At 43.3% G+C, this 21,533-nt stretch overlaps 1 protein-coding gene across 15 annotated transcripts in view; it reads right to left on the bottom strand.

Annotated features, from left to right (window-relative positions):
* RAI14 (retinoic acid induced 14) overlaps positions 1–21,533 on the bottom strand; it is a 143,412-nt gene that overhangs the window by 88,933 nt on the left and 32,946 nt on the right. The gene's annotated exons all lie outside the window — the stretch shown is intronic.

The raw sequence follows: 21,533 nt of genomic DNA, 5'->3' as shown, positions 1-21,533 counted from the left end.
AAATGGGGATAATCCCACTTTCACCACAAAGGTCTAGAAGTGCTATAGAGAAGCACCTATTGTAATACCTGGGTACTACCTTTTTTTTTTTTTAAGGTTTTATTTATTTATTTATTAGACAGAGAGAGAGAGAGACAGCCAGCGAGAGAGGGAACACAAGCAGGGGGAGTGGGAGAGAAAGAAGCAGGCTCCCAGCGAAGGAGCCTGACGTGGGGATGGATCCCAGAACGCTGGGATCACGCCCTGAGCCAAAGGCAGACGCTTAACTACTGTGCCACCCAGGCGCCCCTAGATCCTCTTTTATCTCTGGCTACCCCAAATAACCCCTGACCCCAACAAAACAACATTCTTGCAGGGAGAGGTCACGAGAGTTTTCATGGTCCTAAGATCCCCTTCTCTGATCTACCCTTTCTTTGATGGCCAGAGCTGACTTTCATTACACGTTTATTCTTTCAGCCCAGCTGTTGTTTTCAGGGTTGGGTTATTGCACTTCTAATCTTAATAGAATCAGCAACCGCCATCCATGCCCCTTATCAGAGAGCTGGACAGAAGCAGTAAGTGAAAAACAGAATCCTGGGGCTAAGAATTTCTGACAATGCCAGGAAGGTATTTGGAATAGTGTTTCTAATTGCATATTCAAGACTTCTGCTCTTGTAGTCAACAAAAGAGGGTTAATTATTATTATATACTACCGAGTTTTAAAGTGGGGAGTTCTTGCCTCCTTTCCTGTCCAATAATTACAGTTAGGCCAATATTTCTAACTTATGTCAACATATGATCAAGATCACATGACCTTGAGTCTAACAAGAAGTGAAAACCACTCAGCCCTGAAAGTCAAAGAGTAAATCATTCTCTCCTCTTGGCTGGAATGCCCAGAATTGTGTACATACACTTAATTGTGTTCCCTCCCCTTCCCCATCCCAGTTAACCTAATGCCACATGGACACGGTTTCCTCCCTAAAAATTTGAAATTATTTTGCAAATCTCACTTGTGTTTAATGTGACTTAACAGCTCTTCTAAAGAACAATGGGTTGAGGAACAGAAACCATTAAGTGGAGGTTTAAAATGTCATTAATAGATGCTTAGAAACGGTAGAGAAATCTGATAATAGAGCCTTTATAGTTGAAACTTAGAAATCCATTTGAAGAATTCAAACACAGTTTTAATAGAACTATGCCTCATTACTCAAAAAGAAAACTCAAATAGAGCAATATAGATCAGAAGAGTAGGATCACGTCAGGAAATTACACCCAGAGAAAACATCTAAACTTTCCTATTAAACAGATCATTGATGAAAAAAGAAGTCAAGCCTGAGGGTCTTCCTTTTTAAAAGTTTTATTTTATTTTATTTTATTTTCTTGAAAACTTTGATTTAGAAGAGACCCTTTGTCTGGAATACAGTTGCCCCAGATCTCTTCTTTTTTTTTTTTTTTTAAATGATTTTTTATTATATTATGTTAGTCACCATACAGTACATCCCCGGTTTCCGATGTAAGGCTCGATGATTCATTAGTTGTGTATAACACCCAGTGCACCATGCAATACGTGCCCTCCTTACTACCCATCACCGGTCTATCCCATTCCCCCACCCCCCTCCCCTCTGAAGTCCTCAGTTTGTTTCTCATAGTCCATAGTCTCTCATGTTTCATTCCCCCTTCTGATTACCCCCCCTTTCTTTATCCCTTTCTTCCCCTACCTATCATCCTAGTTCTTATGTTCCAGAGATGAGAGAAATCATATGATAGTTGTCTTTCTCTGCTTGACTTATTTCACTTAGCATTATCTCCTCCAGTGCTGTCCATGTTGTAGCAAATGTTGAGAACTCGTTCTTTCTGATAGCTGAGTAATATTCCATTGTATATATGGACCACAACTTCTTAATCCAGTCATCTGTTGAAGGGCATCTCGGCTCCTTCCACGATTTAGCTATTGTGGACATTGCTGCTATGAACATTGGGGTGCATATGGCCCTTCTCTTCACTACGTCTGTATCTTTGGGGTAAATACCCAGTAGTGCAATGGCTGGATCATAGGGTAGCTCAATTTTTAACTTTTTAAGGGACCTCCACACTGTTTTCCAGAGTGGCTGTACCAACTTGCATTCCCACCAACAATGTAGGAGGGATCCCCTTTCTCCACATCCTCTCCAACAATTGTTGTTTCTTGCCTTGTCTATTTTTGCCATTCTAACTGGCGTAAGGTGGTATCTCAGTGTGGTTTTGATTTGAATTTCCTTGATGGCTAATGATTTTGAACATTTTTTCATGTGTCTGTTAGCCATTTGTATGTCTTCTTTGGAAAAGTGTCTGTTCATATCTTCTGCCCATTTTTTGATTTGTTTATTTGTTTCTCGTGTATTGAGTTTGAGAAGTTCTTTGTAGATCTTGGATACCAGTCCTTTATCTGTAGTGTCATTTGCAAATATATTCTCCCATTCCGTGGGCTGCCTCTTAGTTTTTCTGTTTCCTTGGATGTGCAGAAACTTTTAATCTTGATGAAGTCCCATAAATTCATTTTATCTTTTGTTTCTCTTGCCTTTGGGGATGTGTCATGAAAAAGGTTGCTTTGGCCGATGTCGTAGAGGTTGTTGCCTATGTTCTCCTCTAGAATTTTGATGGATTCCTGTCTCACATCGAGGTCTTTCATCCATTTGGAGTTTATTTTTGTGTATGGTGTGAGATAATGGTCAAGTTTCATTCTCTTGCATGTAGCTGTCCAATTTTCCCAGCACCATTTATTGAAGAGACTGTCTTTTTCCCACCGGATGTTTTTTCCTGCTTTATCAAATATTAGTTGCCCAAAGAGCCGAGGGTCCATTTCTGGGCTCTCTATTCTGTTCCATTGGTCTATGTGTCTGTTTTTGTGCCAGTACCATGCTGTCTTTGTGATCACAGCTTTGTAGTACAGCTCGAAATCCGGCATTGTGATGCCCCCAGCTTTGTTTTTCCTTTTCAACAGTTCCTTGGAGATTCGGGGCCTTTTCTGTTTCCATACAAATTTAAGGACTGTTTGTTCCAGTTTTTTGAAAAATGTCCTTGGTATTTTGATCGGGATAGCACTGAAAGTGTAGATTGCTCTGGGTAGCATGGACATTTTAACTATGTTAATTCTTCCGATCCATGAGCATGGAATATCTTTCCATCTTTTTATGTCTTCCTCAATGTCTTTTAAGAGTGATTTATAGTTTCTAGAATATAGGTCCTTTACGTCTCTGGTTAAGTTAATTCCAAGGTAACGTATGATTTTTGGTGCTATTGTAAATGGGATGGATTCCCTAATTTCTCTTTCTTCGGTCTCGTTATTCGTGTATAGAAATGCAACTGATTTCTGAGCATTTATTTTGTATCCTGCCACGTTACTGAATTGCTCTATAACTTCTAATAGTTTGGGAGTGGCTTCTTTTGGGTTTTCCATATAGAGTATCATGTCATCTGCAAAGAGAGACATTTTGACTTCTTCTTTGCCAATTTGAATACCTTTGATCCCTTTTTGTCGTCTGATTGCTGTTGCAAGGACTTCTAGTACTATGTTGAATAATAGTGGCGAGAGTGGGCATCCTTGTCGAGTTCCTGATCTTAAGGGAAAGGCTTCCAGCTTTTCCCCATTGAGAATAATATTTGCAGTAGGCTTTTCATAGATGGCTTTTATGAGACTGAGAAATGTACCTTCTATTCCTACACTCTGAAGGGTTTTAATCAGGAAAGGATGCTGTATTTTGTCAAATGCTTTTTCGGCATCGATTGAGAGGATCATATGGTTCCTGAGTCTTTTCTTGTTGATATGATGTATCACGCTGATTGATTTGCGAATATTGAACCACGCTTGCATCCCAGGTATGAATCCCACTTGATCGTGATGGATAATCCTTTTAATGTACTGTTGGATTTTATTAGCAAGTATCTTGTTGAGGATTTTGGCGTCCATATTCATTAGGGAAATCGGTCTGTAATTCTCCTTCTTGAGGGGGTCTTTGCCTGGTTTGGGGATCAAGGTAATATTGGCCTCATAGAATGAGTTTGGTAGCTTTCCTTCTGTTTCTATTTTTTGAAATAGCTTTAGGAGAATAGGTATTATTTCTTCTTTGAATGTTTGGTAGAATTCCCCAGGAAAACCGTCCGGGCCTGGAGTTTTGTTATTTGGAAGGTTGTTTATCACTGACTCAATTTCTTCATAATTAATTGGCCTGTTTAAGGAATCAATTTCTTCCGGTTTCAATCTTGGTAGTTTATAGGTTTCCAGGAAGGATTCCATCTCTTCCAGATTGCTTAGTTTATTGGCATATAGCTGTTGATAAAAATTTCTAATAATCCTTCCAATTTCAATGGTGCTCGTCGTGACCTCTCCTTTTTCATTCATAATTTTAATAATCTGGGTCCTTTCTCTTTTCTTTTGGATAAGTCTTGCCAGTGGTCTGTCAATTTTATTGAATCTCTCAAAGAACCAGCTTCTAGTCCTGTTGATCTGCTCTACTGTACTTCTGGTTTCTGCTTGATTGATTTCAGCTCTAATTTTGGTCAACTGCTTCCTCGTGCGTGGATTAGGCCTGTCCCTCTGTTGCTGTTCCAGCTTCTTGAGGTGAGAATATAAAAACTGCATTTTAGATTTTTCTATTCTTTTGAGTGAGGCTTGGATGGCTATGTATTTCCCCCTTAGGACTGCCTTTGCAGTATCCCATAGGTTTTGGACTGTTGTATTTTCATTCTCATTGGTCTCCATAAATTGTTTAATTTGATTTTTGATTTCCTGGTTTATCGAGTCATTCCTGAGCAGGATGGTTCTTAGTCTCCAAGTGTTTGAGTTTCTTCCAAATTTTTCCTTGTGGTTGAGTTCCAATTTCAGAGCGTTGTGGTCTGAGAATATGCAGGGGATAATTTCAATCTTTTGGTATCGGTTGAGACCTGTTTTGTGTCCCAGAACATGGTCTATTCTTGAGAATGTTCCATGGGCATTAGAATAGAATGAGTATTCTTTGGTTCTGGGGTGTAGTGTTCTATATATATCTATGAGGTCCAACTCGTCGAGTATGGCATTCAAAGCCTTTGATTCTTTGCTTAGTTTTTGCCAGGGTGTTCTGTCTATTTCTGATAGTGGAGTGTTGAGGTCCCCTACTATTAATGTATTTTTATTTATATGTCTCTTTATTCTGGTTAAGAGTTGGCTTGTGTATCTTGCTGCTCCCCTGTTGGGGGCATATATATTTATAATTGTCATATCCACTTGTTGAATACTTCCCTTAAGAATAATATAGTGCCCTTCTGCATCTCTAACTATAGTCTGTAGTTTAAAATCCAATTTATCTGATATGAGAATTGCTACCCCAGCTTTCTTTTGAGGTCCATTTGCGTGAAAGATGGTACTCCATCCCCTTACTCTCAGTCTGAATGCATCTTTGGGTTTGAAATGAGTCTCTTGTAGACAGCAAATGGATAGGTCATTTCTTTTTATCCAATCTGCAACCCTGTGGCGTTTTATGGGATGGTTCAAACCATTTACATTAAGACTGATTACTGAGAGATATGATTTTAATGTTGCCATGTTGCCAGTAAAGTCTTTGTTTGTATTGGCTGTGACTTTCTGTTCTGTATCACTCTTGGGGCCTTTTTACTTTTATAGAACCCCCCGTAATATCTCCTGTAGGGCTGGTTTCGTGGTTACAAAATTGGTTAGTGACTGGCGATTCTGAAATGTCTTTATTTCTCCATCAATTCTGAATGACAGCCTTGCTGGATAAAGGATCCTTGGCTGCATGTTTTTCTCTGAAAGAGCTTTAAATATGCTCCCCCAACCCTTTCTCTCATTCCAGGTCTGTGTAGACAGGTCTGACGTAATTCTGATGCTTTTGCCTTGGTACGTGAGAAATTTCTTTGCCCTGGCCGCTTTCAATACTGTATCCTTGCATCTAATATTTGCGAATTGCACTATGACGTGACGTGGTGTAGGTTTGTCATGGTTGAGCTTGGGAGGGGTCCTCTCTGCCTCTTGGATACGAATGTTTGTTTCCCTTGCTAGATTAGGGAAGTTTTCAGCTACAATTTGTTCAAATATCTCTTCTAGACCTCTGTTTTTCTCCACCCCCTCGGGGATGCCGATGATTCTAACATTGGATCGTTTCATTGAGTCAGTAATCTCCCGTAACCTACATTCGTGGGCGTGGATTTTTTTAAGACCATCTTCTATTTTCATTTTTTCCTCTATTAACCCATCCTCCAATTCACTAACCCGTTCCTCTGCTTCTGCGACCCTGGCCGTCAGAGCCTCTAGTTTTGCCTGCATTTGGCTCATAGAATTTTTAATTTCTGTCAGATTCGCTCTCATTTCTGTCCTTAGGGATTCTATATTCTCAGTAACCTTTTCGTTAATAGTTTTTTCAATTCTACTCATCATTTTGACCATCGTTACTCTGAATTCCATTTCTGATAATTTGGTTACATCCATATCCATTATTTCTGTGGCAGAGGCCACAGAATCACGGTCTTTTCTTTGCTGGGGGAGGGGGGGCTTCTCCTTCTTGTCATTCTGATGAAGAGAGGTTGCGGGGTTTCCAGAGCCCAAATTATTGACTGGGTCCCAGGCCGTGCCCCTTGTTTTATAGGGATCTTAGGGATGTGGGCTTCTTCTTTAAAGATTTTATTTATTTATTTATGTGGCAGCCAACCAGCGAGAGAGGGAACAGAAGCAGGGGAGTGGGAGAGGAAGAAGCAGGCTCCCAGCGGAGGAGCCCGATGAGGGACTCCTTTCCGGAACGCCGGGATCACGCCCTGAGCCGAAGACAGGCGCTCAATGACTGCGCCACCCAGGCGCCTCGGGTTGTGGGCTTCTTGATTTTTCAGCCTGCCTTCTGGGGGAGGGGCCTGCCCGCCGATACTCAGGCAGCCCTGTTTGGGTAGAGTCTCGGCGTCCCCCGCGAGGGGGGATGGGGTTGGGCACTCCCTGAGCCGGTATTTCGAGGCTTTTGTTCTCTGGCGGCTTTCCCTGGCGGTTTGCTGTGCCTCTTCTGAGAGTCAGAGCAGCAGCGGCCGAATTTCAGCCTCTGTCACAGAACAGAGGGATTGTGGCCCGTTCTCTACTAATGTTCTGGCCACTTTAACTCTGTTTCTGTTGGTGCTGCTCAACCCTGCAGCGTCCGGGGATGTGCGCCCCACACCCGGCGTCCCAGCCCTCACTTCCAGGGCCGGCGCGTCTCTGTCCTTTGTGTTTCTAACGCTGCCAGCCGCCCCCGCCCCGCGCGCGCTCCCGGATCTCCCGGTCTCAGTCTGGATCCAGTGAGCGCACCGGGATTCCGGTGTTCCGCGAGATGCCTGGTGGCGCGCGCACCCGCTCACGGTCTCAGTCTGCTGTTTTGCGGGTGCCGTCCGCGAGCCCCGCCCGCTCCCCCGTGCAAGTGGCTACCGCTTCCCGGCGCCCGAACGCGGCGGCTCCCTCCCCCTTCCGTTTATCTTCCGATATCTGTGCGCGGTTTCACGGCTCCCCGCTTCGTACCTCAATACTCAGCGCTGGAGATGTTCATTTGTAGAGATCCAGATGCGTCTTCCTGCGTCTCAGGCTGGTTCCGTGGTTGTTTAGGCTGGTCTGGTACCTATCCAGCTCGACTCGGAGGACCGGCTGAAAACGGTGTCTCCTACTCCTCCGCCATCTTAACTCCGCCCCCCCTTTTTAAAAGTTTTAGTTCTTGGGGGGCACCCGGGTGGCTCAGTCAGTTCAAGCATCCGACTCCTGGCTTCAGCTCAGGTCATGATCTCAGGGTCACGGGACCGAGCCCCACGTCAGGCTCTGCACTCAGCACAGGGTCTGCTTGTCCCTCTCCCTCTGCTCCCCCCCACTCCCATTCACGCATGCTCTTTCTCAAGTAAGACCTTTTAAAAAGTAAACAAAGATAAGTTTTCTTTAACACCAGTATTAAAAAGTACTTCTTTGCAGTATCTTTGCATATGTTTTTACCTTCAGAATACAGTGAGCCCCTCTTTCTTATGAATAGGAATAGCAGCCGTAGCGAGTTCACATGCACCAAAATACACGTATCATGTCCTTTAACCTCATGATGATCCCAAAGGCAGGCACAGAGATGGTAAGTCACAAGGCCAAGTTTCCTGCAGAACTTGTGGCCCAAACCCATCAGCTCCAACTGCTGCACTCACTGCCCCTTCCTTAAGGCATGAACCACAGTCAAACCCTATTCTGCCATCCCTAACTTAACAAAAGAAGCAACGTTTCCTACTCTTGCCTCTTATTACCATTCGCCCCCATTTAATAGAATGGAACTATCCATCGTTCTTTATCTCTTTCTCATCTGGATGTCCACAGGGCTTCCAAGTCTACTTTGAAGCCTCTTGAATCTACCTGGTCCTTTCTGTCCATGTGTGGCCTTTTTTTTCCCTTTAGACTTTTATCCCTTCTCACCCAAGTAACCACCTGCTAACCCACTCTCCCTATGGCCAGACCTGATACCCTCCCAGTCACCCACCTACCCTCCCCCATTACATTTCCAAAGGTAAGCACCCAGGACATTACTTAAAAGCTGTTAGTGACTCCCTAGCTAAAGAAATGACACAATCGCTTCACCCCAGGACTCATAGAGCTAGATGCCCCCAAATGCATTTTCTCCCCCACTATTTTCCCACAAGGCCACCTCGCTCAGACAGAGTGGACCACAGGTGACACATCTCATGCATTCCACCTCCACACCTTTGGGAAGGCTCGAGTTGACTCTATCAAGAATGACCTCAGTCCCACCTCTCTGGGAATTCTGCCCATCTGGCAAGATCCTTCCTTTAGTGAGTCTGTCCTGCACCTTCCTAACCCTTCCCTTGGGTAGGAGTTTTCTTCTTGGAACCTCCTCACCAGTGCCTTTGTTCTCCCATTTCATTCCCTGTTATCATTTCCCTCATCCTGACCTACCCCCATCATCACTTACACTATAGGCTCTCAGAAGAAAGACACTGGGTCTTGCTCACCTTGGCATTTTCTGGAGTACTCTCTGAAAGTGCTCAGAAAATGCTTCTTTGATTTATTTGAAAATCCACTTTGCAGAGATTATGCTTTCCCCTGAACCTTTAAAGCATGTATCTTAGGTCATTTATGCAGCACTTAGTTTCTGCCCTGAATATTAATTCTTCCACACACAAATGTCCCACATCCTCAGTGAAAAGTACAAGTTCTCTGAAGGCAAAGACCATGTCCCCCTTTTCACATATAGATCCGGGACTTAGCATCAAAGGTACTAAATATGTATTCTTCTTCAATATTTATGTGATCTCCCCCAATAAAGCTGCATTTCTCCAAGGTTGTTCTGTTCCTCAAGGTACACAGTTCAGGGTTTTATAGTAAAAAATATTATCATACCACCCCACACACACACTCACACAACCTCTCCCCGCACATACAATCTTCTTAGATATCTACAATGTACATTAACACCTCAAAGGGACTGAGGAGTCCTATAATAAAGAAACCCAAACAGGACTTGCCTGACACAAGGAAACTTCTCTTGCTTATATATCTGTATTATCTATATTATCTCTCTATATATCTATATCAACAGCCAGCAGTGCCACTTGAAGAAATCAACCTAAAGCCTTTGAAGCAGCATCCTATGTATAACTAAGTGCCCAGTAACTAACATATGTAAGATATTTTATAGTTTATATTTTATAGCATACTTTTAACACATTATTACAACTGAACTCTCCCAAAAACAGACTCATAAGTAGGAAAATATAAAGGGAAAATCTCACTGTCTTGCTTTCCTCCAATCCCCCCTACTTCTCACTCAACATTCCTTTGTTCATGCATGAAATCAACTGAAAACTCCTTTTCTTTAGTTACTGTCAGACACTAAGGATACAAGGTGACTCAATGTATTCTTCCCTTCAAGGGGCTTGTTCCAGCCTCTTGGAACTGAGAAGGTCTTTAAGTATAAATTCCAAATTGTACTCTTGGGGTAGGGAAGGTAGGTCTTAGGGTCAGGAAATCTACCTTGAAGACACAAAGATATTAGGTCACTTGGTTAATAAGACTTTAGCTTAAAGGAAACTCAAAGTTCCAAACTTAGACCTATATCAATAAGGATTAGGTATGGGCGCCTGGGTGGCTCAGCCGGTTAAGCGGCTGCCTTCGGCTCAGGTCAGGATCCTGGGATCCCGGAATTTAGTCCTGCATCGGGCTCCCTGCTGAGCAGGGAGTCTGCTTCTTCCTCTGCTCTTCACTCCACTTGCGCTCTCTCTCTCTCTCTCTCTCTCAAATAAATAAATAAATAAATAAATAAATAAATAAATAAATAAAATATTTTAAAAAACAATAACGATTAGGTTTGACTGCCTATGAAAGAAAACCCCAAATAACAGTGGCTTAAACAAGACAGAACTATAAACGGAGTAACTGAGTATAAACACACAGCATGAGAAGAGCCCAGAGCTGACATGACAGCTCCAAGGACACCCAAGATTGGGGCTCCCTATATCTGTTCCATCAACCTAATACAAGGATCACCTCAGGGCCCAAAATGGCAGCTGGAATGCTAACCATCGAGTACTCATCCCAAAAAGAAAAAAAAAAAAAAAAAAGAAAAAAAAAAACAACGGCAGACTAGGCAAAAAATGTGTAGCTTTCAGCAGAGTGATAAGATCCCTTTACGGAGCTTTTCTCCAATCCTCCATGTCACTTCTCATTGACCAGGACCAGTCACACAGCCAAAACCAGCTCAGAGAAGGCTGCGAAATATGGTCTTTTAGCCGAGTGTGCAGCATCGCCAATTTTTTTAATGGAGTTCTATTACTAAGAAAGAAGAAGAGAAAGGATATTGGGTAGTCTACTAGCAATCTCTGCCATAAGGAAAAAGATGTTAGAATCCTACTACCTTCAAACACTGGTCAGAAGCCATTTAGCCCCATGTTTCTCAGGCCCATTCATTGATAAGAATCACCGCAAGGGATGGGTGGTGAAGGGGTGGAAGAGGAGATCCTCACTGAAATATAGATTCCCAGGCTCCACCTAAGACCTACTGAACCAGAATCTCTAGGGAGAGGACCGAGGGATCCCTGTTTTTAGCAAGCACCCTAGGTGATTCTTATCATCAAGCAAGTATGGGAAACAATGAAATCTAATCTTCCAACCAACTTGGCAGTCTCAGCAAATTCCTGAGCCTTGGGGCCTCGGAGGCAGTCAGTCCACCCTTGAGCAGCAAGAGACATGGAAGTTCTTTCTCATACTGAGGCAACTTCAGTTGCCTGTCAGAGGGCCCACTCCATGGGAAGAGACCAAGGGTGCCTCACTATAAGAAATTACAAAGGCAATTATGATTCAAGCAAGCAAGGGCTTTAACCAGCCAAATCTGTCACATGAACAAACTGGATCATATGAAATCAGCCCATTTTCTTACAAAAAGCTTTAGGATGATTGTTTTCTAATTTTTCAATCTTACTTTATCAACTAGGACACGAGTTTGACAAATGTTAGAGTCTCTCAGGCTCCTTAGGGCCCACAGTGCATCAGGGAGCGCTCCAGCAGGGTCACCTGAAGTGGACTGAAGGCCGTTAGCCTATGGGTAGAAGGGTTTCTCTCTGAGTATTCAAGTTTAAAGCTCTAGATGGAAAGGTGCAGTGCCCTTGGTAACATTTAGAAGTCAACCGTTTCGTACTGTTTCCCTGTGCATCGCAACATCTTTCCTCAAACAAAGATACTGAGGACATGTTAGTTACTTGTAATTCCAACCATCCTAGCAGTTCTGAAACCAAGTGGGACCTGTGGACAAATGTGACTAATGAACTCTAGGACTGTAGGAGATTTTGATTTCATTTGCTCTCTCACCCAGGCTAATACTGAGACAATCTGGTGGTGGGTGGGGGGCACTTAATTATAGGAGAAACCGCTTGTATCTGGCATGACATTTCCGTGGAAGAAATAGATTCCAAACCTACAGTTTGAGGTTTCTTTATGAGTGAAGAGTGAAATCCTCAAAATGTAATGAATAAAAGAATGAAACATAGTAAAGAGAGATTCTTTTTCACCTACTGGTGTTATGTTTTGTATTATGTTCTCCAAAAAAAGATAGGAAGTCCTAACCTCCAAGACCTCAGAAAGTGACCTTACATGGAAATAGGATCTTTGCAGAGGAAGTCGATAGGGTAGGCATTATTCCAATGCCTTGTCCTTTAACGGGAAATCTGGACAGAGACAGACACGCGTGGAGGGAAGACAGCCACATGAAGACGGAGGACCGGAGCGAGGTGTCTACAGACCAGACCGCTGCAGATCGCTGCTCACTACCAGACGCTAGGAGGACAGGAGGAAGGCCGGTTTCAGAGGGAACATGGCCCTGCCCACATCTTGATTTCAGACTTCTAGCCTCCGGAACTGTGAGACAAGAAATCTCCATTAACCGGAAGTCACCCAGCTTATGGCACTTTGTTATTCCAGCCCTAGTAAATGAATACAGTTGGTTAGTGGGGATGCACTTCCTTACCGAGGTCAAATTCGATATCCTTGGTCTAAGACTGAAGGTATTTGCCTCCACAACTCTGAATGTAGAACAAAAGAAATGCAAATGCAAGACCCCTTGAAAATAAGTAAACATAGGCTTTAAACTGCATTTACTTTCTCCAGGGTGGCTGGAAATCCAAGTTCCTCCACTTACCATCAATGGGGGGGGGGGGCATTATTCTAATGCGTTTCAGATCAGGAAGATCCAGGACACTGCTCCCTTACTACAGGACTACTTGTTATCCCGGATTGGTGGTTCTAAACACTTTCCGCTCAGGACAATCTTCAGAAGAGCCTTAAAAATACCTAGGCCAGAATGTCTTCTTTGTCTACTGGTGGAGGGAGTTAAGAACACTGTCCAAGGGGCGCCTGGGTAGCGCAGTCGTTAAAGCGTCTGCCTTTGGCTCAGGGCGTGATCCCGGCGTTCCGGGATCGAGTCCCACATCGGGCTCCTCTGCTGGGAGCCTGCTTCTTCCTCTCTCACTCGCTTGCTGTGTTCCCTCTCTCGCTGGCTGTCTCTCTGTCACATAAATAAATAAAATCTTTAAAAAAAAAAAAAAAAAAGAACACTGTCCAAGATTATATGGATAAAGGGTGTGTGTGTGTGTGTGTGTGTTTCTAAACAATAGAGGGAAGAGACAACCCTCTAACTCAGAAATCCTGGGAAAACCCATCCTCTGTGAAATTGACATTAAGCAGCCATTGACTGTGAAAGCTGATTTTAGAAATCAAATTTCTGTATGAGTAATTGTTCCATCACTATCTGATGGGCAATGTTTTAACTACATGACTCCACACAGGCTTTTAGGCATCTAATTTTATTTGTGGCATAACAGTTATTTATATTCAATCCTACCCCTCCATAGTTTTAATAGAATGTAAAATTTTATTGTTGTTAAAAAAAAAAAAAAGCGACTGATATTTTCACTATTGTAACTTGGCAAAACATCCAGGTATCTATATCCAAAGATACCCACCACCAATGAAATAGGTTCTAAGTAAATTTCAGAAAAGTTTTCCTGTTTTGGTAAAAAGGACAAGGTAATTACTTGATAGTTGTTCAACAACTGACATGATTATATGGTCAGAACTTTGCAGACTTCTTAAAAACACTGGAATTTTGTAGCTGTTTGATTACTTTAAGTATGGTTCTAAAGAATATATTAAATTATATCTTCAGTTATATGTAGGTAAAACTCAGAAGGCAGCTTAGCTTTTTTATACCACCTAATTTCTTGACAAGCTAACTTCTCCTTCCTCCACTTCAGAAACCAAACAAATTCATAAATACAGTAGACAAAAGAGACATCAAGAGCCTTTTTCTTCCTGCCTTCCTCTTTCTCTCTTCCTGCCTCTATCTCAATCTCTCTCCTCTTGACATTTGTTCAAAGCTTTGATTTTCCCCTTGGACAGAAGGTCAGAGACAGAGATTTCCTGTCTACAGCTCTGCTTTGTGCTTAAGGAAATGTAAAAAAAAGACCTGCATATTTCAAAGAAGGTCATTAGAACCACTATATACAATAGGATAGCATTCTTTCCTCCCTGTTTGTCCTTCATGAGTAGAGATTACAAGAAATGTCATGGGCAAGAGGAAGAGGAGGATACACTTTGACTAGGTACCGAGGGAGCCTTGAACACGCTCCAATTAAGAAGTAGATTCTTTTTTCCAGATGCCCGTGGGACTCTGCACAACTCCAGTAAAAATAAATGTACTGCTTTCGGACTCCATTACAGAAGCAATTACCAGTAGACACAGAGATGGATGGGAGCAGAGGGGGTTCCAAAGAGACCTGAACAGGAAATACAGAACTTTAAAGCTTAAAGAGACTTGGGATAGCATCTTATTTTACCCATGTGGAAACCCAGGGAGGGGCACGGACTTGCAGGAGCCTCACACATGTACTGGCAGAGCTGAGATCAGTAAACGTGGCCCGCTGTTCTAGCTACAAAACCGCCTGCCAAGTCTTGACGCCATCCGGGAGAAGCAGTAAGACGCAGAGCCAGCCTCTTCGCCTCTCTGGCCTCATGTTGTACATATTTATCATGTCTTAATATGCTGTAATTGAGGGGGGGTGGTGAAAGCTAGAGGGCTTGATTGAGTTTCGGCCTCTTGTTAAAAAGAGGGAAAGTTTTTTTCTGGAGTGGAAGGAGGATATTTCTCATGAAATGCAGTCCACAGCACAAAGTTCAAGGTCAAAGGGCCACATGTGGCACATCCAGAGGGCCACAAGCATTAAGCTCGGTGCCCGTAAGATGGCGCAGATAACCTGGGCTTTCGACGGAGAGAAACGCTGCTGCTGTGATAGGAGCCGGCGAGTCCACGACCCAGATCAGGAGTAAAGAGCTTCAAGCTGTGATACAGCATCACGGACGACAGGCCCAACACCAACGCAACGATGTTCTGAAATGAAAAATCCCTTCCACAAATCCAGGACTCCATGCCTCAAGTATCATCTTTAAAACGTCAACACAGTGTCTAAATATCGGCCTCAAATCCATTACTCAGTCTGAGATATTCTGAGTTAAGGGCCCACCAAATATGGGAAGAGTCCTATAAAGGCAGGAAAAAAAATCCTTAAGTGACATTCTATTTATGTTTATCAGAAATCTCATTGTGTCCAGTTTAATGAGTCACTTTTAATATGGGAAGATATACACATTCCACGGGTCATATCAAACCAAGGCAGCTGAAGTGGGCGATTTAACATTTCAAGGAAAAGTATGAATGATGTGAAGGTCAAGTCCCTTTTTAAAAGTATATTAGGAGGCATAACAAAAATAAGGAAGTGGTTATAAATCTGCGTTCCAAGAATGGTAACTCCCTTGTATGGAGAGAGAAAACAGTGGGACGGGACAACTACATTCCTCTGCTACGAGAACACTTAAACAGAAAAAAAAAAACAAAGGCCAAAATCACAACATTAAAAGAATGCGTTTCATTGAGATGCTCCATACTGAAATGAGTGTGGTTCAACCAGCAGCTGCAGTTCAAATGTCCCTTGAGTTCAGAAGGCAAATGGTAGGCTATCACTTATTTAAATACAGAGGTGGTTTGCACACATCGAAAGAAAACAGGAAAGTGGCCATAAACTGGTCCCACAAGGCAGCACCTCAGCGGGCTGGTCAGCTCCCCAGCACGAAGACAAGGAGCTGGAAGTGCTGAGGGAAAGGGAGCTCAGGTGACCAGTCCGTTCTTACAGATGTGAGGGCTGCTTTTTCAATTTGTTGTTCTCCTGCCAGGGTCTAATACCATGCTATCCAAGAGAAATATAATGTAAGCCACATTTTATATTTTTTGATAGCCACATTTTTAAAAATGAACACAGATGAAATTAATTCTATTTGCTAGAACCCAATCAAACCAAAATATTATTTCAACATGAAATCAACATGAAAGCTATTAATGGGATAGTTTACATTCTTTTTTCATGCCACGCCATCAAAATCTTGCACGTTTCCAGGAAGTGCATCTCAATTCCGATGCTACATTTTTATCAGAAATACTTGATGTGCATTTATAGTTCGTGAGATTTACCCTCCAAAAAAACAAAACAAAAAAACCCCCAAATTCACATACGCAAGTTGTTCCCAACATAACTGTTTCCCAATATCAAAAAAACACAAGTGTTCCAATATCTGAATTGAGTACTCTAAAATGTAAATTTATTTAAATAAATAAAATTAAAACTTCGCTCTGTTAGTCAGGCAAACTGTATTTCAAGTGCTTAACAGACGCATGCGTAGGTGGCCAGAGGCACAGAAAACACAAGCCTGTCCCACCCTCACAGGGGTCATCTGTTTCCAACTTCCCACGGAATACAGGTCAGGCTATAAAACAAGCTCAAAGTCAGTCCATAGGAAGATAAAAATAATACCTTCATCACCCAAAACCTTTATGAACTCCAGCTTATGGAATACAGAAAAGGAACAAAGATTCTCTCTTAAAAAAACAGATTTGATAGATGAGATCTACAACCGGGGATAGAAGTTATCTGGGAAAGGGAAGCGCGTGTCTTGTGCATTTTGTCTTATTTATTCTTCACAATACCCTAGAAGGGAGGTATTTTTCTAAAATTCCCACTTTTACCAAATAGGAAACAGGCTCAGGAAGTTAGAGATAGTTAAGCGGGGCACACAGAATTTGAGCTTAACTAATGAATGAAACTAATTCTCAGGAGATACTTACTGGATTTTGTTCACAAAACCCAGCCCAGCCAGTCAAGTAATTCTGGATACGGCCTCCCTAGGAGGTCGGAAGGCAGACAAAGCACACTGATGGGAGCATACATTTGCACAGCTCTCCATTTTTACTTAAAGTGCGGTGATCTATAAACCCTTCACTTGTGCTGATACGACGTTCTCTCTCGTAGGACAAAGAACTTGGGGGTGGATCCTAGTGATCAGCAGCTGCAAAAGCTTTGCAGATGACAGTCCTGTAGAGTGAGGTTGACAACTACAGAGCAAGATGAGCCCTCATCTTCGGTTTGCACCAGAATTTTCCCGGCAAGGGGTGGGAAGGGCTTGGCTGGGCCCTACTCCTACAATTTTTGGGTAGGGAGATCTGGGATGAAGCTAAGAATGTGCACATCTAACAAGGTCTCCAGGATCGCTGATGGTCCCAGCATCACACTTGGAGAGCGACAGAACTATAGGAAAGATAAATGTACTTAATGAAAAGAAAAGAACCACCACACATTCTCTTAAGAATCTCCTTGGTTAGGGCAACTTACTAGGCTTGTGACTACATCAGAAAGGGGCCTAAAAAGTAACTGCTGGGATCGGAGATGTGCTGGATGCCACCGGTTGTAACCTCCTCTTACTTTCAGGTCAGAAGATGCAGAAATGTAGACCTAGACCCTTTAGACCTTTGTACCCAAAGCTACTGATGCTGAAACCTCAGGGCCCCTCATGTGTTTGGGTTTCTCCAAGGCCTAGAAATATGCTCATTCTCTCTCTCTCTCTCTCTTCTCTCTCTGTCACACACACACACACACACACACACACACACACAATCTTTTGGTATTTTTTTTTAAACAAGGACTCCCATACATTTTTGTATAAACTGCAGGCTCCCCAAAACTTGGATCTGCCCTTGGAGACCTCTTATCCCTGTCAATATCCTCCAGATTTTTTTTTTCTAGGAAGAGAAAAAACATTAAAATTTTTTGAACATCACAAATATGTTTAGCACTTGCTTTTATCCCTTAATAACACAGGAAACTGCTTTAATAGATTTCTGCAACTTTTTAAAAGCTTTGTAATATGTACTCCAAAAATACATCAGCCGGTGGCTTCATTATAATACGTAAGTGATTCCCAGTTTTTATAGATGTAAAAGCATCGCCCTGGTGAATACCCTTAAAACTAAATATTTTTGCCCTTTCCTATTTCCTCAGTATTCTTCTAAGTAGAAGTGTTGGTATGTACCATATGCATGTGTTTCTCATTCGTTGTAATTATAATGTCATATAATTTTGTAACTTGAACCTCTCTCCACTTAATTTATCATATGAACTTTCCCAGTTGCTACAAAATTTAAGCTTAACACTTTTAAGGACTCTAGAACATTCTTCTCCATGGATGTAAAATAACGTATTTGCCCACTCCTGCAAAATATGAATTACTCTCCATTTTTTCCTTAATATGAATAATACTACAAAAAACCTCCACATTTTAGCTGATTTCTTTCACACAGTTTCCCTTGAGCAGGCCAAAATTTGTAACCAGGGCTAACCCGATAGTATTGTTTACAAAACACAGGTCTGTGGTAAAGTGAAATGTGTAAGCAGGGTTCACCATGGGCCAGAAAGTATCAGAATCTCAAAGACAAGGAACAGTCACTACATTCTACCTGGGGCCTAAACAGGAGACCTGTGTCTCTCTTGAGGGCTTACTTGACCCTTCTGAAGAATTCTTCCAAAACTAGGAGTAAGCTGTCCAGAATCTTTTGGACAAACGTTAGCAAAATGACTCATAGATTGAGTCACTGACCCATAAAAATTGAATAAGAATCCCAGCATCCTTTAAATGAGGGTGAAACATCATAACCAGGGCCCAAGCACTGCTCTGTTTCCAGTAACAAGTAGCCCTGTTCTTAATAATACTCAGGCTCCCTTGTGACCAAAGAGACACAAATGCCAGTCAGTAAATTGGGTTTAAATTTGGATAATTTTTGCTATGGAACACAGGCTAGTTAATTAGCCTACACCAAAGTTCAGGACTGGTCTCCTTAGCGGGGCTCTCAAAGCACCTGAGCCAAGGAGCTATGGATACAAAATCGTTTCACAGTTTGGGCACAAAACACGGACACGAACGTGTTGTACACAAGCCAGGCCCTCCAGGAACACTCGCCAACGTCCATAATATAATCCAAAGTAGCGGGGAGGACACTGAGACTATACTAAAGGGAACCCGTCCAGAAAATCCTCCTGCCCTTTTGCTTCGGGTCCATGACATGGGGAGAGTAGTAAATACTGGGGGGCCAGAGGAATGAGGGGTGACGATGAACTGTCAGTATTTTCACGTTGCTCTTACGCACAGTGCCTGGTTATCCAGAACTGGGCGAGAGGCTGCAGACTAAGCAGGGACCATGATCTCATCTTATCGTGACCCAGACGGCCACCTGCCACTCAAAGCCACATGCTCACTGTGGGGGAAGGGCAGACGTGGCTTTACACTGAAAAAGGCAGGAATCTACAGACTCCCACAGCGGTGGGACTTACTCGCTGAACACTCACACCAGAGCTTACAAAACCACTCACGTTCCCACTACTGGCAGAGCACAGCCAGGGCCCCGACACCTGTCCCAGCCACGGAGCCACCACGGAGCCACCAGACCTTCACAAGCACAACTAACCAAATCTAAGTCATGCCCTTTGCTATTTCCCCACCAGAAAACAGTACAAACATTCCTTAAGTCTCAGGGTCCAATCTGCATGAGGTCCTCCGATGGCGCCATCCCTCCCCAAAACAGGTCTGACCACTTTGCTTTCCCTGTTCTCCACCCAGCTCTTATCTCCAGCACCAAGGCTCCCACACGAACCCGTGCGTCTGGCTCGCTGGTTCCTCTGGAACAGGTTTTGGTCAAAGTTTACCCATGATTATCACCTGTCAGTTGCCACTGGAAAATTGTAGAGGAGACTCTGAAATCCAATCACAGGCCTTTACTTGGCTGGCTGGGATAGTGGGGTTTTTGTGGGTTTTTTTAAAAATCTCTGCCGGCAAACCCCTTTGCACAGCAGTGACACAGCCCCCAAGGCAGGTGTGGCTTCTGCAGCCAGTGTCCCCCAGCACCAGTCCTGGCTCCTACTCTCCCTCCGGGATTTGGACAAGTGTTAGGAATGAATTACAGGTTGAATCCCATCATTCCTGTTGAAGTCTCAACTCTCACCCAGCGCACCTCCCAACTATTTAGAAACAAGGTCGCAGCAGGTGTAACCAGTTAAGATGAAGTCATTCTGGAGAGAGGTGGGCTCCTAACCCAACAGGACGGCTGTCCTAAAAAACAGACATGTGGACAGACAGACCCACACGGGGAGTACCCCACGGGAAGATGAAGGCCCAAGAATACCAAAGCCTGCCAGCAAGCCACCAGAAGCACGGAGAGGGGCATGGAACGGCGTCTCCCTCAAGCCTCACACCTCCTCACACCTCCAGCTCACCCGTCCAACCCCCAGAACTGTGAAAACAATGCATCTTCACTGCTTGAGAGCTCTACTGCTACTACTTTGGTACTAACACAGCAAGTTACTAGGTCAGTTTTCTCATCTGTAAAATGGGGATAAGAATGGCCATTCCCTAATAAAGAGGAATAAATTACAACTTGCTAAATTGCTCAGATAATCTGGCACAGAAGTACATTTTAATGTTAAGTAAATAGTCCTTTTTTTAATCAAGCAGATTTTTTTTTTAAAGTTTCCTGCCATCTCTTCCCACCAAATTGCATGGTGAAATGCAAGTACAATAATAAGCCCACACCAGATTTCTCAGGAGATGAGGGTCACTTACACTTGGCTGGCATGCCCAGAACAGGGTGTGGCCCTGGTGTAGGAACAGGAATCCAGATTTCCTCCCTGCTCTTCGTCTACACCCACACAAAGCACCACATCCCTCCCCACCCCTCGTAGCAGCCCCCACCCCAGCCTCGCCCTGGTCCTGGCCCTTTCCTCTGGTTGGTCTCTCAAACCCCCATTGTCCTTCCGCCCCAAATGCAATCTTCATTAAGCCTCAGTCTTCAGTTTCACCCACTCACCCCCAGCTTTCAATGCTGTGCAGTCCATCCCTCCTGTCATCTGACTTGATTTCCTGTTCTTTGTCCACGCTCGTCTTCCTCCTCGGTTAGCACCCCCCTCCCCAGCAGTACTGGTTTCCTCTGGTAATCCTAACCTACGCGATCAAGAAGCCCAACCCCAAATTCACCTCCTCTGTGAAACTCCTATGGGATTTATCACCGGCACGCCTGATGTCCTTGTGAAGGACACAAGCCTTGCACAGCTCTATCTGTTTCACGCACATGAGTCCTGGTGGTGTGTGGAGAGTCATCTTCTGAAACCATTCATCACATACTACTGAAGACCTGACTGCTACCAGGCGCTGGGGTAGCCGATAACTTCAGCAACCATTTACTGAGAATTTACTACGTGCCAGAGTTTAACCTAATTCTCATGACGATGCTAAGGGAGGGGCTGGCATCACCCTGGTTTACAGATAAGAAAACCAAAGATCAGAGAGATTATATAACTCACCCAGTATCACATAGGCAGTAAGAAATAAAACTGGGACGAAATAGAAAACAGGACTGAGAAAGAGTACAATGGGTCGGCTACAACCCACGGAATATGGACTAAGGCATTATCCATTTGGAAGGAGGTCAATAGTCATCACATAGATATACAGCACTGTGTATACATGTACACACACACACACACACAAATTGACATCCTTCCAAATGGACAATGGACAATGCCTAAATCCACATTATTTGGATATATAAAATATAACTATATACCTATATAGATCTGTATCTCTGAAGGCAGAGCTGTTCAATACTTTAATGACT

This window comes from Ursus arctos, unplaced genomic scaffold (assembly GCF_023065955.2).
Source record: "Ursus arctos isolate Adak ecotype North America unplaced genomic scaffold, UrsArc2.0 scaffold_15, whole genome shotgun sequence".
NCBI classification, from domain to species: Eukaryota; Metazoa; Chordata; class Mammalia; order Carnivora; family Ursidae; genus Ursus; species Ursus arctos.
This window is presented reverse-complemented; position numbering and strand designations above follow the sequence as displayed.